The sequence below is a fragment of the Nannospalax galili genome, unplaced genomic scaffold, assembly GCF_000622305.1.
Source record: "Nannospalax galili isolate Female #2095 unplaced genomic scaffold, S.galili_v1.0 scaffold293, whole genome shotgun sequence".
Taxonomy (NCBI): domain Eukaryota; kingdom Metazoa; phylum Chordata; class Mammalia; order Rodentia; family Spalacidae; genus Nannospalax; species Nannospalax galili.
Genome location: NW_008337147.1, coordinates 9450345 through 9455643, shown reverse-complemented (window position 1 = coordinate 9455643; position 5299 = coordinate 9450345). Strand labels below are relative to the sequence as shown.

Sequence of the window (5299 nt, the reverse complement as noted above, 5' to 3'; positions counted from 1 at the left end):
CCATGGAACCAGCTCCCTAGTTGTAGCCTTCATCATTCTCCTGGGAGATAAAAAGAAGCTCAATTTCAAACTCTGCCATTCTTGGCATCTTCTTGCAAAACAAATAATAATTTGTCTGCACTGAGGAACTATTAAAATCATTTTTTTTTTTTTTTGGTCTTTTTGAGAAAGCGTCTCCCTGTAGCCACAGCTGGCCTAGATTCACTATGGAGACCAGGCTGGCTTTGAGCTCAGAGATCCACCTGCCTCTGCCTCCTGAGTGCTGGGATTAAAGGCACATGCCACCAAACCCAGCTTAAAATAATCTTTTACTGACAAAAGTAACTATCATAAATGATACAAAAATACAAAAGTATTTAAAGGTAAATACTGTCACATCTCTCTCACACTCATACACACACCCCTTCAGTATTTTGCTTTCATAAAAGATAACCAAGAAAATTTTCATTCTGAGTATAAATGTCTGGAAAGAGGTCATCCAGTAAATGTGATCCATGTGCAAGTATCTTCTGTGTGAGTCACTGAGTCACTAAGCAGACCAAATCAGTTGTCGGATTTCAAAGACTCATAGCCTTCTTTCAAGAGGTCTCCCCAGGTTTTAAGGAAACGTGCATTTTCTGTACATTTCACAGTGAGCTCTTCCTCCTGAGCTGACACTGCAGATGTAGCTTCAAGAAGTTTAGTTAATGAAAATGCTGCGTCTCCGATCTGCAGCTCCACTTGCTCCATCTGCAGCTCCACTTGCTCCAGAGGGTCCATTGATGGGCCGCGGCTCCAGTTTAGTTAATGAAAATGCTGCGTCTCCGATCTGCAGCTCCACTTGCTCCAGAGGGTCCATTGATGGGCCGCGGCTCTGGCTCGGAACCCGCCAGCCCAAACTCACTGGGACGCTGAGCGAAGATGCTGAGACGCCTGAAGATGGAGAAGAAGGAGGCGGAGGCGGCGGCGAAAACCGAAGCTCCTCCGGGTCAGCCGTGGGGTAAAGCCGGGACGCCGGACTAGACCGAGCAACCGAATCCACACCAACCGCCTTTCAACAGTTCGCGCCCAAAGCCCCTGTATTATACTATTTTTAAGTTGCTCTGTGCTCAATAAATATTGTTATGCTGGTATTAAGCTCAAATAGCAGAACAGCAGTTGGAAATTAAGTTGATATGATAAGCATAAAGATATGTTTGATGGTTTTTGACTATAAGTTGCATACAATAAGTGAATGTGATTCTCTAACTTCTATTTTACTGTGTATTAATTTAATACTTGTTTCTAGCTAATGAGACACTGTGTGATTGCTGAGGCTTTGTAGTTTTGCCAGTGACTCATAAATCATAGCCATCAATCTTTTGATAATGACTGCTTTCATTTTACTATTCTGAAAGTTTTGTTAGACTTTAAAACTTAACTATCAGAGTTGGAAGTGCAAAATTTAAGTAGGTCAGAGCAAAAATGACAAACAACGATGCTGTTTGATTTCCTTCACAAATATGTCGGCCCTTCCATAACTGAGAATTTCTTGATTCAGTAGAATTTCTTCTTCATAAGATCTCAGGATGTACGTGTTATTAAGTGTCACAAGTGAGAAATTACCTCATGTAGCAAAATAGAAAATAAAATATTTGATTTATAAATGCCTTATTTTGTAGAAATATCACACTTAGTATGCATAAATATTCTGAACTTGTGACCGTTTTGAAAATATGTGCATCAGAATAAAAATATACATGATTTTACATCTTTTAAAATCAGAAACATTCCAGCATAATAGTTTATTTCCGAAGGAGAATTAAATTTTCTACATACTGATCATGCTGTTACAGATTTCTATTATGTCATAACTCATACAACCACTAAAAAATGGCAAAGAGATAAAGTTTGAAAATTAGCCAAGAATTCATTAAACTAAATGTCAGGAGTAGATTGTTTAGCAAATGATCATTTTTATAGTCTTCAGATATTATTTGGGGCACAAATAATTGTATGAAAGCTACTTTCTGTACCTCACATGGTTATTCAATGTTATTATAAATACATTCACTGAGCAGTAGATCAGAGTAATAGCAAAGTAACTGCTGAACATGATTTCAAAGGAGTCCCAGTATGAAGACAGGGATTCTTTTATGTACAGAGGCATGAAAGTACCACACACATGGATATGCACGCACATATGTGGGTCATGCTCCAGGGTCAAGTCTTATGCCTTTTTCATCTTCAACAGCACAAATCAAAACAACAAATCTGAATCTTGTCTCTTTCAATCTCTAGTTACAGTCTCCTTTTTTCTGATTTTGACCTAATTTTTCCTTTCATTATTGGCTCAAGTGAACAAAGCTCAGAATACCATGGCATCTTAGATGTCACAGTGCTGTGTCCTGAAAGAAGTTGTTGCATGCCTTGCTATAAATATACAGAGTATTTAAAATTGCAAAATTAATTCTATAAGTATGCAATTTCATCGTTATCTAATTAGTGTACTATCATACTGAGAAAGGGAAAGCTCTCTGTTTCTCCTTGCTTTGCTTATTTCTCTGAAATAATTACTATTACATACTCACACCTGTTACTTCTGTTATCCATTTAACTATGTGGATTCTAGCATCTTAGCTGCAGGCTTTTGGAAGGTTTCCCATTTTTCATTCCTAACAGCCTCTAGAATTCACTCAATTGGATTTTACAAGCCATTGAAAATCAAATATCTTTTGTTTGCTCATGTACTTTTCCCTTACTGATTTATTTTTTCCATTTTATTTTTTATAATAAGTAAACAAAACTACTTACCACCCAGTTGTCCAAGAAGTAAAGCTAATTTTTATTATTTTCTTTTTCGTGTATCTATGTACATTAGTTTTTCAATGTCTTTCAACTATGTATTGGAAAAGTATTCTTAAACTACTTAGTCTTTTCTATTCCCATTCACTGTCACTGAGTGAAGCATGGAAACAAATTCATATGTATCTCCTTAGTAATGGCTTATCTTTCTACACTGTGGTCAAAGTATTTTGATCAAATACACATTTGATCATTAGCCTTTGTAAATTATTATTTATTTATTTTGTCTTTCTGAATAATGCATTCCAGATTTATTGACATTTTAAATGAGTATGAGTGTCCTGAGCTGTGAATGAGGAATGTAAATATGTGATTTTTTAAAGCTTCTTATAAATACTTTTTTCTTTTAATATGAGTATTATCATTTTCTGTATTAGTTAAAATACTGCCTAAATTCAATTGCACTGTGAAAAAACAAACTTTTCTTTGAGATCTTTAACTTCAAATGGTTTATAGACTTCTGCTAAAAAGTTGAAACTTCTCATAGCATGATATAGTACCTGTGTATAGCAGTAAGCACAGGTGGAAAAATGTGAGTCTACTTTTGATAAGTAAATTTATAAACAATAAAAGTTCTGATTTGTATTAATGAACTTGTTTCAATATTAAAGATATAAGTATTTATTTCATCCTGTTTCAATTGCAAATAAATGCATTTATCAATTTATCAAGCTGCAAGGATCTTTTTACAAAAAATAATTTATTTAACAAGGATCTTCTTTAGAGACATCAAATCCAGTTGAGGTCAGTGAGTACTTCACTGAAAATGCAGCATTTGAGGTTATGTTTAGAATTTAAGTAGAAATTAGACAAATAGGTATGGGCTGAGATAAATACATATACCTTTAATATTGAAAGAAGTTCACTAGTACAAATCAGAACATATATATATTGCCGAAGAAGTAAAGCTAATTTTTATTGTTTTCTTTTTCATATATCTATGTAGCATTAGTTTTTCAATGTATTTCAACTATATATTGGAAAAGTATTCTTTTTTGAAAAAATATTTTATTTATTATTTTATATGTATGAGTGTAGTGTCTGCATGTAGGTAAGTGCACCCATGTCATGCAATGCCCGCGAAGGACAGAAGAGGATGTTGGATCCCCTGAGACTAGAGTTACAGACAGTTGTTAGCTGCCATGTGGGTGCTGGGAATCAAACCCAGGTCCTCTGCAAAAGCAGTCAGTGTTCTTAACAGCTGAGCCATCTCTCCAGCCCCGGACAAGTATTCTTAAACCAAAATACTGAATAATGCATTCCAGATGTATTGACATATTAAATGGGTCATCAGATCTTCAGTGCCAGATTGGGACTACTGAGACATCGAGCCTTGTGGACTGAGTGACTACCAGATTCTCAGCCTCTCCAGTGTGGTACAGCCATTTTTGGACTACTCAGACTCTCTCCAGTGAGATAATCTGGTAAATCCACACATATCATATGTGTCTGTGTGTCTGTGTGTCTGTATGTGTGTGAGAGAGTGTGCGTGTGTGTGTGTGTGTGTGTGTGTGTGTGTGTGTGTATTCATTCTACCGGTTCTGTTTCTTTAGAGCACCCTGACTAATACATCCTAAAAAACACAAGGTGATTCACTCATCTCCACTCTTTTTTCCTCCCATCTGGCTTCCCACCTCCCTGTCTCCCTAGTCACAGTGCCCCCATTATCCCCACCTTCCCCCCAGTATCTCCTGACTCCCACCATCTTTCCTCTCCCGACTTCACTCCCCCCACACACCATGGTCCCATGCGTGTACCTCCCTCCTTTCCAGATGAGTGAATCTCAGGGGTTGGGGAGCTAGGAAAACTAGAGGAGAAGTGATGCCCTTGAAACCCTATGAGAAATGCACATAGAGTGTCAGAACATTAATGCATATGTATACCTGGGAGCTGCTTGGCAGGGAACAGAGTGCCTTAGTGACAAGCATGCCACACATCACTCACAAAGAAACTTCTTTTTTGCAACAGGTGGAGGCTACTGCAGAGTTGCATGTCTGGTCAGGCACAGAGGACATACGCCTAGGAGATGCCCAGTACTAGGTGATACAACTGCAGTCAAATATCTACAACTAAGGCTCATGCAACATAGCAGAATAAGGGGTAGAGAGAGGGCTAATGCACTCCCTCATCTCACCTGTGAAGATTCCATGTACATCAGGGTGTGATGCACACAGAAGGTCACAACTGGCCAAGTTTTGGAGAATAAGATACTGTAGAGTGTAGGATGGGCCTCCTATATGGAACTTCACCCACCCACCAGTCAGGGACCATTGTGGAAGAGGTGGCAGAAAGATTGTAAAAGCCAGAGCTGGTTCACAAGCACAAGGAGGTGGAGGCTTCCAAGCAGCTGGAGGCTTGACCATGTGAGACTGTGGCAGAACTGGTGTTAAGTGCAGGACCCATGCCAGGCTCAATTAAACAGGGCAACAAAGAGGAGGAGAGAAACAGGTGGTGGGCCAGCACTAGATTGAAAACT

The 5299-nt window shown here is 38.3% G+C and overlaps 1 pseudogene; it reads right to left on the bottom strand.

Annotated features, from left to right (window-relative positions):
* Window positions 1-353: 353 nt before the first annotated feature.
* Window positions 354-4978, bottom strand: LOC103733451 (annotated as a pseudogene).
* Window positions 4979-5299: the final 321 nt, after the last annotated feature.